Source organism: Pinus tabuliformis, chromosome X (assembly GCF_031772625.1).
Source record: "Pinus tabuliformis cultivar Carrire ecotype Pingquan chromosome X, CPIR1, whole genome shotgun sequence".
NCBI lineage: Eukaryota > Viridiplantae > Streptophyta > Pinopsida > Pinales > Pinaceae > Pinus > Pinus tabuliformis.
In genome coordinates, this window is record NC_142308.1 from 1246437478 (window position 1) to 1246451479 (window position 14002).

The 14002-nt window shown below is 40.9% G+C and overlaps 1 protein-coding gene across 2 annotated transcripts in view; it reads left to right on the forward strand.

The window, feature by feature from the left end:
• Positions 1-14002, forward strand: part of LOC149144489 (protein phosphatase) — a 59041-nt gene that overhangs the window by 21263 nt on the left and 23776 nt on the right. The window lies entirely within an intron of this gene.

Consider the following 14002-nt stretch of genomic DNA (forward strand, 5'->3'; position numbering starts at 1 on the left):
AGTGCATGAAATTGAAAAGTAGATGAATAAATATCTTTGTAGCTTGCTTTGTGCTTTGTCATACATAGGAAAACATTTTAGTTACAATACCAAGATTTAATTGTTGGAGGTGCTTTGGTTTTGTAATTGTTGATGGGATGATTGTTAGCCTTCTTAACAACAACCACTTCTTGTTTTTCGTGTACAAAACCTTTAGACTAACTATATTGGTGTTGATTGGCATTCCCTATGCATGTTCAAAGCTGAAGTGTGTTTTAGTGGCTGCTAGGGATGTTGGAGTGCATGTGTCACCTATTGAGGTGTATGTGCCTTGCTAAGATGTGCAAGGGGGTTTGGGAACTTGGTGGCATATTGTTGTTTACTATTGAGGTTTTGGGTCATTGCTTTGAAGCACAACAAAAGGCCCCTAGAGCCTTCACCCTGTGAACTTGTGGGACCAAGAGTGGCCTGGTTGGAGGATATCAGTGCAAAGGATGGACTCTTTTTGGTATGTGTAATGCTAGGTATCAAATACCCATTTTTGGTATGTGTGATGCTAGGTATCGAATACCCATGGCTTCTTGGATCACGTGGATTGAAATATCTGCTTGAATTTATTACTATTTCATTATCCTTTTTTGGCACTTTCTTGATGCATGCGTTATGAAGATAGGATTGATTTCCCTACAAAACATCATGATTTTATCGCGATACATTCCGAAATCACAATTTTTTTGGCCTAGCCGATGTTTGCTGATTTTTAAAGATATATTGGTGGTATCTTAATTTTGCCGATGTTTGCCAATATCTCTATGTTTTGTTTTCTCATTTACTCTTCCTATACTTCGGTTTTCATGCAGTTTCTTTGGGAGTATATTCCACCTAGCTACATTAATATAGAACATGATAACTTTTTTTTGCATAATTTTCATTTGAGTGAGTTCAATGTCAAAAGTGGCAAGTTAATAGTCTTCTAGAGATATCTTTCATTATTGTAGCACCTAGATCATCCTTGCTGTCAATTGATTATAGTAGTGAAATCTCTCAATAAGTTTGTCCTATTTTTTTTTTCACTCTTATTTCTTAGTAATAGCTCATTTGGAACTAGACTTGGTCCTATTTGCTAGTATATTAAACATCTTATCAATACCAAGGATATTTTCTAGTTTTCAAATGCGATAGGAGCTTATTATTAAAACTCATATTAGCTATCCACCTTCGTTGACCCAACAATCTATTTTTATCTTAGCTTTAATCCTAGTACCCCTCTATAGGTGAGATATGGGGGCCAAGTACACCTAGAAATAGATGGAACAATGTGCAGAGAGTGCAAAAAGCACTTCATGATAGTTTTTTTGAGGTTAAAAATCGACACCCCAAACTTGAAAGAGGGTTATACCCTATAGATATGGACACAATAAGAAGGAATATATGGGAAAAAAAGGTGGAAACCATGGACAGGGAAAGGATTCTTGCTAAAATCATCCATGAAGAGTTGAAAAGGAGAAAGTCCACATGGATTCTACAATGCGGGAAGTGTGTAATGATTGGGGCATAATGGAAAAGGGTTACCCAATTGATAAGGATTTGATAAGGTACTTACGAGAGTATTACAATGAGGGTAAATGGAAGAGGTATGTCAGGTGGAAGTAGCAATACTATATAGACAACTTCAACAAAAGAGAAGAGATCAAGACCCAAGATTCCCTAAAACTCAATATTCTTTGGCAAGGCAACCAACTTATAGCTTAGCTAAGAAACAAGTCTCATAGAGTAAGTTGTGAAAATGGGAGGGTGGGAACAACCCAAGGAGGATAGGGTAAAGGAACACACTCATTGAATGAGATAGATAGTTAGAAAGTTGTTACCTTCCATACTTGAACTTAAGGAAATTTAGGCCCTTGAACCAAGTGCAACTGTAGGGTCACTTAGGAAGGTTGCCCACTGTTGGCACTATTGTCGCAAAATCTAGTAGGCCTAGTGCAAAGCCTCACTAGGTAGAATAAGATCTTTGGGAAATAAGAGAAATAATTGCCACTGTCACCTCAACAACCTTTCTCTTGCTCTTTAGGCAAAGCAAGACCTTAGGGCAACAAGAGAAACGGTTGCCATTGTCACCTCAACAACCCTTCTCTTGCTCTTTAGTTGTGTTTGACCACAAGGGAGGCTTCCTTAACTACTCATCTAAAGATATTCAATGGAAATGACTAAAGATGAATAATAAGATGTCTACTAATTGCGATATGGCCTACAAGGCCTAAATATTCTTTGCCAAAGTTCAGGTACTTTATTCCTACACCAACTACAAGGTTGTTATAAGCTAGGGTTTTGCAAAATTTCAATGATAAGGCATGCAATGTCATATAATAGCCTAAAGAAAGGGTCTTTCAATGATTGATCAACAAAAGAGCCTAGACCTTCAAATAAATACCAAGGGTTTAGGGTTTTTAATGGAGTTTTATGGCTGAAACCATGCATAAACAACAAATAAATGATGATGTCAGCCCTAAAGAGGAGGGTTTAACATGCAACAATGCTAGATTTTTCTTTTATATAATTATTAAGTGAAAATCCTACTTTAAGAACTATAAAACATCAAACATAAGTTTATTTTTTTTATCAATTTTCCACATAAAACCCTATCCCTTTTTGAAGTTGTAACTAGGTTCGGTCTTCATAATGTCATTGATGTATTTATTATATGTATTATATTCTTGTCAAAGGCATGTTCTTCATGCTTAGAGTCAAAAAGAATTTATTATGATGAGTCAAAAGAAAATTTAGAAAGGCTTGTTCTTCATGTTCCTTGCAGAAAGAAATTTTAAAAATTGTCAAGTGTCATTTGTCTCGTCAAGTTGCCACGTCGGCCCTCTCGGTCAAGTTGCCACGTCGGCCCTCTCGGTCAAGTTGCCTCTCGGCCAAGAGGCATGTTTTTCAAAACTATCCCAATGATGTTTTCCGAGTACACATCTGGAACAAACACCATCTCTGCAAGACACCATAGGAAGACCTGTCACCATATTTTCTTTACATAGATTTTGAAGGGAGCGATAGTGTAAGTGACCAAATTGCTCATGCCAAAGTTTGCTCACTTCATCATTATAAGCAACAAATACCGAGGGAAGAGTTGATGACCCAAAGTTGTTAAACTTATACAACTTTGTAGAATCATCAGTAATGCCAGTAGCTAAAATCTGTCTAGGATCTCTTAGGTCCTTAATTACAATATCATGAGGTGAGAATTCAACGATTTTATCTTCACCTGAATGAGTTTTTTGATATACAGATAGAAGGTTGCAGGATAAGGTTGGAACATATAATACATCATTAAATTGACCATTGTCTAGATGAATAGTTCCAGTACCTACAACACTAAGAGATCTGTCATCACCAACATAAATATTTTTGGTGTTACAATCATTTAAAGAAGAAAACATGGCTTTGTTTTTCGCTATGTGATAAGAAGCTCCAGAATCAATGAGCCACTCATGAGAATGAGAAGAAGAAGATACATTTAGTGCATAACCAGACTGAGATGCTTAACAACCACATGCAGAAAGTGTTATTCCTGAAGATGAAGTTGAAGTTGAAGAATGCTCCAAACGGATGTTATGCTTCTTCATTGCTTCTTCTAAGGCTTCCATCTTCTTAAAGCATTTGGATTTTAAGTGGCCATCTCGATTACAAAAGTTGCAATGTCTATCAGTCTTCTTCCCTTTGTTTTTATTTACCTTATCATTTTGTTAAATTGATTTTTCATTTTGAGACTGAAATTTCTTAGGACCCTTGTTAGGTTTAGGACCATTCCTTTTAGGATACTGCTTCCTAGGATTCTTTGAATTTGGTTTTTGCTGGGCGGTTAAAGTTTTCTTAGAAGAGTTTTCAAGATTAAGAAGACCAAGATGTAAGAGTTTTTCTTGTTCTCTTATTAAAGAATCATGAAAGGCATCAAAAGAGGGGGATTTGTAGTCTTGTCCTTGAGAAATAAAGGTTTCTTTAGTAGAATGGAAGGTGGAAACAAACACAGAGTAGGTTGGTCCCAACTAATAAGAATGGAATATATAAGGCTACCATCTGCTTTCTTAACCTTAACAACTTCCAAGAGAAGTCTAAGGGTCTTGAACTTTGGACAGAAAATCTTCAATGGAAGAAAAATTATTGGGGTCCAACGTAAGCAACTCAATTTCAAGTTGATGGGTTCTAATTTCATTTTTAATTCCAAAAAATTTAGGGAGTTGTTTCATTGCTTCATTAGGGGTATCAAGTTCTGCGATATGAAATCTAAGGTCTGGAGAAATAGACATCCTTATCAACCCACATGCTTGATCTTACCTATTTTCCATTTAGCTGCCTTATCTGCGTCTTTAGATTTAGTTTCTTGGCCTGAGGCTATTCTGTAAAGACCTTTACTTTTAAGTAAATCCATAATGTAGGACCACCATTGGAAATAGTTGGTGCTATCAAGAATAACTTGGCATGGACTTTCCATTTTAACAGAAACTGACGTTGTAGATGTTGAAACTAAGTGTTCCAATGGAAAGATTTCGAAAAAATTAGGCTGATTAAAAAAAATGGCTCTGAAAACGGCTTCCGAATGAAGAAGTTATGGTTTTTTGAAGAAAAGTTGTTGAAGATGCCAACGAAGTGCGTGAATGTGCAGAAGTGAATGACAATGTTATATTTAAAAAAATCCCCCCCCCTCCAAACTTAATCTAATTAACTCACTTAAAAAAAAAAAGATTTTATGTGACTCACTTTCATAAATGAGTCACTTTTACAATGGTACTTTATGAGCTACCCACTAAATTGTAACTTAAATAAAAGATAAAGAGACTTTAGAATTATAGGTGACTCACTTTTTATAATGGGTGATAACACTTTTACATAAAGTAACTTTAAAAGATAAGTTACATGTGCTTTTTGAAAAAGTAACTCAACAAAAAGAAAGACTTGAACTCAAGACCTCTATTCTCATAAAATAACTTTGGACCAAGTGAGCAAGTTTAAAGGTTTTTAATCAATGGAAAAAACCTGTGAGCAGCTTATGAAACCGACGTTTCGGACTATCTAGGTGAGTCCATCATCAGGGTAATGAGATCTTGTATTTTGAGATCTCATTACCCTTTAAAAATCTCTACCAGCCTGTATGGAATCTCTCTTCAATCTCAAAATACAAGATCTCATTACCCTGATGATGGACTCACCTAGATAGTCCGAAACGTCGGTTTCATAAGTTTAAAGGGTTAGTAATTTTTGAAAAAGAAGAAGGTTTTTTGTTGTTTTTTTTTTAAATCACTGAAGCTTTGGGGTACGTGCTTACTTGAAAAAACTCTTTTTTGGCCTACAAAACAAAAACCACAAAACCCAACACAGACATACAAAAAAACCAAACCTTATGGCTTGAAGTTAGCTTTAGCTGGAAACTAGATATTTTCCTCAATGTTTTTGATTTTCCGAGATCACACTAAGGCGCGACGGAAAAGAGCATACGCATGAGAAAAATCCTTCCTTTCTGTTTCTGATTTTCCCAGATCGCACAGAGTCGGGGGGCAAAGAGAGCTAAATAAACCAAAATAAACAGAGAGATCAATAACTAGAACTGCAAATAAAGCCTATATACCTCAAGATCTTAAAAATGACGTAGCTAGGGCTACCGGAAACCTTTTCGCGTGAAACGAAAGAGGTTCCTCACTAGAACAGATGCTCCTAACACAATAGAGCAGTCTTATCGGCCCAAAAGCAGTCTGAAATAGTAGATCTAGGAAACGACAGTTGGATGCAGTTGTACCGGATTCAGATTTGGATCACTAATGGATGCAACCCTCAAATAACTCTAATACCATGTAGGAATTTCCAGGGTAAGTTCCTCAGACAGAACACCAAAGGACACTACTCACAAACAGATCACATATCAATACACCAATATTCTTGACGTGGTTAAAACCTTCAAAGAGGGAAATAGTCCACGGCCTGAGCCAACGCGGCCACTTCAAGCAATTTATTAATAAAAGAATGAAAATTCACATAAGTTTCTGTCATGAACGGTCACCCTACAAATGACCCTCCATGTTCTTTAAATAGAGATCATGGACCAATCGGGTGTTAAGCCACGGATCATGTGTCGGAAATACCAAGGAGAGAATGAACCGTCGGATCACTTCATGTCTAGAACATATTGTGACCGTTGGATTGTAAGTTACAAAAGTACATAGTAAAGAAACACACTTTACCTAACTCTACACTAGACCAAGTTATACTTAACTATTTCCTATGTGTCGGAATATCCTAACAATATTCATTGATGACTACTCTAGGAGGACTTGGATATATTTCCTCAAGACCAAGGGTGAGGTCTTCAGTCGCTTTAAACAGTTCAAAGCTTCTGTGGAAAAGCAGACATGTAGGAAGATTAGGGTCTTGAGGTCAGGTAATGGTGGTGAGTACACCAATGGTGGGTTTTCTGCCTTCTGTGCACAAGAGGGCATTAGGAGAGAGTTCACGGTTCCTTACAACCCCCAGCAGAATGGGGTGTCTGAAAGGAATAACAAAGCTATTGTTGGGGCTGCTAGAGCGATGATTCGTGATCAGGGGTTGCTTTTGTTTTTGTGGGCTGAGGCCTACAATACTGCTATTTATCTTCAAAACAGGAGTCCTCTCAGAGTATTGGGGAATATGACTCCGAAGGAGGCTTTCACTGGAGAGAAGACTCATGTGGCACATCTTCGTATCTTTGGATGTCTCACATATTCTTATATCTCCAAGGAGCAGAGGACGAAGCTGGAACCCATGGCAGAGAAGGGTACCTTTATGGGTTACAACCAGACTTCGAAAGCCTATCAAATCTTCATTCCTTCTAAATGGAGAGTGGTGATTAGGAGGGATGTGAAGTTTGAGGAGGAGAGGGCCTATTTGAGATCATGGGAGTATGATGGGAGAGATTCACACACTGCTCCTCAGTAGGGAGGTCAGGTACAGGGAGCAGGACCTCAGGGTTTTGGATCGATTGGTATAGGAGGTACTTAGTGTCAGTGACATCTGGGGCACCAGTGGCGAGTTCTTCGAGCACTTTTTAGGGAGTCCACTGGTACAGAGTTCACATGGCACTTCAGTTGACACAGGGACAGGTGCCAGTACATGTTCTTTGAGGACAGGTGTTGGTACAAGCACACCAGGGTTAGTTGGCAGACCTTCAGGTTCACCAGACTGGGGGGCAGAGGATGAGGTTCCCTATTGGGAAGCTTCTTCAGGGAAGAGGAGGGCCAAGTGCTTCAAGACACCTTGAAGGACGCAGAGTTCGTTGGTCCTCCGAAGAGGGTGGACAGGGAGAGTGTGTCACCTGAGCGGTTTTGCAGTTATGTAGCCAAGGCTACCAGCATTGTTGACTTTGAGCCTACTAGCTATGAGGAGGCTGCCAGCCAGGAGGTATAGAGAGAGGCTATGGTGGAGGAGTATGCCTCTATCATTAAGAACAATGTCTCGGAAGTGGTGCCTAGGCCTAAGGGAAAGTTAGTTGTGACTTCTAGGTGGCTCTACAAGATCAAGCATGTTGTGGATGGCATCATTGAGAAGTTCAAGGCGAGGTTTGTGGCTAGAGGGTTCTCACAGATAGAGGGAGTTGACTATGATGAGACCTTCGCTCCCGTAGCTCGGTACACTTCTATCTAGTCCCTTATTTCTATTGCTGCAGAAATGGGTTGGCAGATCCATCAGATGGATGTGAAGATCGCATTTCTGAACGAAGTTATAGAGGAGGAGGTGTATGTTGAGTAGCCATTGGGCTTTGAGGTACTTGGGCGGGAGACCCATGTATGCCAGTTGAGGCGAGCACTCTACGGACTTAAGCAAGCTCCGAGAGCTTGGTATTCGAGGATTGATACTTACTTGCAGCAGATGGGTTTCACGAAGAGATGCAGATTCGAACCTATACTACATTGTTGTAGGGAATGGTCCGCTCATTCTTGTGTTGTATGTTAATGACTTGTTTATTAGTGGGGTAGTGTTAAAGTGGTAAATAGGGCCAAACTCCACGTGGGTCAGCATATTTATGGCAGCTGATATTTTTATTGGATCCCTCTCGTCGATAGGTGTAGGATTGATCCAAAGATCATCCGATTCCGATAAGTATTTATGGAGATATGAATTTATTTTGATTATGTAATTATTATCAAGCCGACCAGCTCTTACGTAGGCTCAAGAAGCCCAATAGACGTGTATATTCATCATCCACATTTTAGTATAAATTGGTGAGGACTTGAAGTCATTTGGGACATGTATTCTTGAGGTGATCTCCTCTCCACGTCTTGGGTTTTTGGAGAAGGAGAGAACCAAAAGAATACGCTGGCCTAGAAGGAGCCCTAGCTGCAAGATGATGCCCTTATCCTACGCTGAGCATGGAGACAAGTCATACGCATGGAGACAGTCATTACACAAGACAGTCAATGTATCTGCTCCATTGGAAGAGCCGCAGTACAATCTTGACGTTGTTCCGCAGGCACTTATACACTGTCATCTATATGTACAACAATGAAGAATATATATACGTTCGCTGTCATGACTATATCACAATATATGCACAGTCACGTAAATGCCCTAAACGCTATGAAGATATACGCACAACATTCAAGGGATACATACGCAACTATGAACAACATGAAAACCCCAAATCTAGCCGCAATGCTTAATACGCTGGTTATGAAGACTCTATGTACGTTGGACACATATATATGCTAGGCAATATACACTGTTTAGGAAAGAAACCCTAGCACAACAAGGAAGCCTTACGCAGTATCAATGGAAGAACATGCAGTCATATATAATACGCTCTTCGAAATCCACGTACAGTTATACGCTATAATGGAAGGACATTATATATGGAACGTTGTTAGCCGCAGCTAATATATATGAAGCCCGCAGGTTAGAGGAACAGAACTCGGGTTTCATTTCTGGAATCCACGTACAGGTATATGCTAGAAACGCTGGACAGTCAATACGCTGGGCAGTCATACCACGCAGGTCATATGCAATATATTGAAACGCTGGACAGTCAATACGTTGGGCAGTCATGGTGTCATACCACGCAGGTCATATGCAATATATTGAAACGTTGGACAGTCAATACGCTGGGCAGTCATGGTGTCATACCATGCAGGTCATATGCATTATATTGAAACATTGGACAGTCAATATGCTGGGAAGTCATGGTGATATACCACGCAGGTCATATGATATATGGACGCAACAATCATGGGACGCAATGATGTATGGAACGCAGTCATCATACGCTGTATGGAACACAGTCACCTAGACACAGTCATATGTATATACGCTTCATGATGTATGGAACGATCATATATATTATGAGAGCAGTCATATAATATATAATCTACTTCAGTCATAACTGCAGTCCAGCATGGTTATGAAGAACGCTGGTCATATAGACAGTGTTAAGCAAATAATGGGACTGCGTGGAGGATAGCCTAGCTGCTTTGCTAGGCTGCAAGCCATAGCAAGTAGCTAAGGCTGATATGTATATGACCTTCATAATGAAGCAACAGAAGGGTATTATGAGCAGCATGATGAGCTGCATGATGCACAATATTATGAGCAGCATGATGAGGTGCATGATGGGAAGTAGTATGAGCAGCATGATGCATGATGTATGAGATCATGAGCATTAAGGTAAATGTAATCATGTGCATGGGCAACACAATGATGCATGGAGCATGGGCAACATGATGTATGGGCAGCGTGATGTATGAGATCATGAGCAACATGATAATGTATGATGCAGCATTATGGTGCTACACGGTCAAGTGCAGCAAATGGACAAGATGCAGCATGATGATAGGTGGAGTCACCTCAGAGAATCAGTTGAAGTAGAGTGTCTTCAACTGATCTCATCGTTATACGAAATGATCTATGCAAGTCAAAGTGTTGACTTCTGTTGTAAATGTACTATCTCTCTCTTTCTCTGCTGAACTTTGAAGAACATAAAAGAAGAATTGATCAAGGGTTTCCCCACACATTGTGGGGTTTGTCCCTGGCTAGCGCCACATCTTGTGTCCTCTTGTCTTGGCTTGTCTTCTGCGATTTATATTTATGTTCTATCTGCAGTTTATCTTAATGCTGATGTGATTGCTAACTGTGAAAATTTAAATAAATTGCTCTAGCATAGAACATACCTAAAATTAACATGGAATCAGAGCTGAGGTGAAGACAATGCCCAAGCAAGAGTGAAAGAGAAATCACCAAAGACAGTTGGGACAAGACAGAAGGATCAATGGGTTCCTCATAATTCGCTTAGAGTGAAGTCAAAGCAGAGAATGTTATTAGAATGACGCAACGGCCCTTATACGAAGGAGTGTCTGAATGGTAGAGATCCAAGTCATCAAGGACACGACCGACCCTTCAAGGAAGCAAGGAACCCCAGGAATGGAAGTTGAAGGCTTTAAGGTGTCATTCGTTGATGGAAAGGTATGTGTTTGAAAATTGAATTTTCGAAGATGTTTTTGAGTTCAGGGTTGTATCAAGTTGCAGGAAGTCCACTGGGGACCATGTCCATTGACACAACACCGGAGGTCTGTGAGTCAGATGGTGACAGAGATGCCTGAATTCAAAAAGAGCATGAAAGTACATGTTTGAGATGTACTGAAGGAAAATATTACAAGGGGACCTTTCCCCCTCATGTAGCAGGTCCACAAGTTTGGAACAACTCGTGGAGTTTGAGATTCATGAATAGGAATCTCATGTATACAGGTGGAAGAAAGTCCTCTATGGCTTGAAGCAAGACACCTTGAGCATAGTATGAGAGGATCAACAGCTGTTTGATGACGCTGAGAGTCACTAGGAGTGAAATCTATCCAAACCATCCGAAGGTTGTGGATGACAGACCTCTCATACCGACACCTATGTCTGATAGGTGCAGACCCTCTCATTTGTAGGAGACAGAGGGAGTTGGATTCCATATGTGAAATGATAAACTGCAAGCCTGTGACTACCTCAAGGATATTAACTTTCAGAAGCTATATGGTAGTGATGTCGGACCAGATTTGTGTAATGCCTCTGTGTTTCATAAACTCAATCACGTTGATGTTCTTGGTGAACTTCCATCCGGACATATGTTTTGCAGTTAGCATGGTGAGCTCATATTTGGTTGAGCCTCATTGGATTGGTGCTAAGAATCCTCTGAGATATCTTCGGGGCACAATCTCTCATGGATTGAGACGTACTGCCGAAAATATGAAAACTGCATGATTATTCGAATGCTGAATGGGCAAGCATTGTGGACAATCACGAGAGCACTTCTCAGTGCTGGTTCTCTTTGGATTCTGCTTCGATATCATGGATGAGCAGGAAGCATAAATCGGTTGTTATAAGTACCGTCGAGACTAGATACATAACTATGAGTATGACCTTGTATGAAGTTGCCTGGCTGTGGAAACTCTTTAGTGACTACACATAATGAATACCACTGTGATTCTCTGTGACAACCAGAGGTGGGATTTGATTATTGAGGAATCCTGTACTCAATGATTGCTCCAGCAGATAGACATAAAATACTGCCTTATCTGGGATATGGTAAGTCGATGAGCAAGGAGGCTCCATCGCACTGAGATGATGTATAGGTCAGAGCCCGGGGAAAGATCAAATTTGTGATTTTCTCGAACAACTTGGAGTCGTCGAGAGACCTTTGTAAAAGGGTCCTACATGTTGAATACATTGAGCTCTGGGAGCTCTCCGGGGCTAGCGGTTCTTACTGGAGCAACATACGACCACAGGTTGACTCACCCTCCCCTGGTGGTGCGCACTGGAACAAGATGATTCGCTCTCTTGTGGGACAAGATGATTTGCTCTCTTGTGGAACAGGATGATTCTCTCTCCTGTGTAGCAGGATGATTAGTTCTCCTGTGAGGCCTGGATTGATGTGTTCTCCATGGCGATTGTAGCAGGATTGGTGTGTTCTCTTGTGAGGCCTGGATTGATGTGTTCTCCATGGCAATTGTAGCAGGATTGGTGTGTTCTCTTGTGAGGCCTGGATTGATGTGTTCTCCATGGCGATTGTAGCAGGATTGATGTGTTCTCCTGTGAGGCCTGGATTGATGTGTTCTCCATGGCGATTGTAGCAGGATTGATGTGTTCTCCTGTGAGGCCTGGATTGATGTGTTCTCCATGGAGATTGTAGCAGGATTGATGTGTTCTCCTGTGAGGCCTGGATTGATGTGTTCTCCATGGCGATTGTAGCAGGATTGATGTGTTCTCCTGTGAGGGCTGGATTGATGTGTTCTCCATGGTGATTGTAGCAGGATTGATGTGTTCTCCTGTGAGGACAGGATTGATTAGTTCTCCTGTCTAGGCATCCTACCCATGCAATCTGGGACTCATGGGAAGTACTTCTCATCTGATCAATGAGCAGGGAAATGAAGTTAGGGACCATAGTAGTACCGATGGACGCATCGTTGTATCTACCGTACTCCCTACGCTAGGATGACCTCCATTGATCTGGGATCAATGTTACTGGTCTGGGACCAGTGGTACATACTCTGAGATTGACTTCGTGTCAGTGTAGGACTAGTCTGGGACCAGTGAGAGTGGTACATACTATGACGCTGACTTCTGGTCGGTTGAGACTGGTCTGGGACCAATGGTACATACTCTGAGACTGACTTCGTGTCAGTGCAGGACTGGTTTGGGACTAGTGAGAGTGGTACATACTATGAAGCTGACTTCGGGTCGGTTGAGACTGGTCTGGGACCAGTGGTACACTCTCTAAGCCTGCGATACTGGTTTGGGACCAGTGGTAGGAGTTGTACCATACTATGATGCTGACTTCGGGTCAGTTGAGACTAGTCTGGGACCAGTGGTACATACTCTGAGACTGACTTCGTGTCAGTGCAGTACTGGTCTGGGACCAGTGAGAGTGGTACATACTATGAAGCTGACTTTGGGTCGGTTGAGACTGGTCTGGGACTAGTGGTACGCACTCTGAGACTGACTTCGGGTCAGTGGAGAATGGCATGAGACATTCTCGATCAATTCTTCTTCTTAATAGTTTTTAACAGAGCTAAGCAGAGCAGAGCCAGCTAAGACAACAGAGCTGAGCAGATCAGAACAGAACCAACAAAGCTGAGCAGAGCAGAGCAGAGCTGGGCCGAGCAATGCAGGGCACTGATGGCAAAGATAGTACAGTCGGAATTATGGATTAGCAGATGGAGTTCTCCCTAGTTGAGAGGGAATGTTAAAGTGGCAACTAGGGCCAAACTCCATGTGGGTCAACTTATTTATGGCAGCTGATATTTTTATTGGATCCCTCTCGTCGAGAGGTGTAGGATTGATCCAAAGATCATCCGATTCCGATAAGTATTTATGGAGATATGAATTTATTTTGATTATGTAATTATTATCAAGCCGACCAGCTCTTACGTAGGCTCAAGAAGCCCAATAGACGTGTCTATTCATCATCCACGTTTTAGTATAAATTGGTGAGGACTTGAAGTCATTTGGGACATGTATTCTTGAGGTGATCTCCTCTCCACGTCTTGGGTTTTTGGAGGAGAGAACCAAAAGAATATGCTGGCCTAGAAGGAGCCCTAGCTGCAAGATGATGCCCTTATCCTACGCTGAGCATGGAGACAAGTCATATGCATGGAGACAGTCATTACACAAGACAGTCGACATATCTGCTCTGTTGGAAGAGCCGCAGTACAATCTTGACTTTGTTCTGCAGGCACTTATACACAGTCATCTATATGTACAACAATGAAGAATATATATACATTCGCTGTCATGACTATATCACAATATATGCACAGTCACGTAAATGCCCTAAACACTATGAAGATATACGCACAACATTCAAGGGATACATACGCAACTATGAACAACATGAAAACCCCAAATCTAGCCGCAGTGCTTAATATGCTGGTTATGAAGACTCTATGTACCCTGGACACATATATACGCTGTTTAGGAAAGAAACCCTAGCACAACAAGGAAGCCTTACACAGTATCAATGGAAGAACACGCA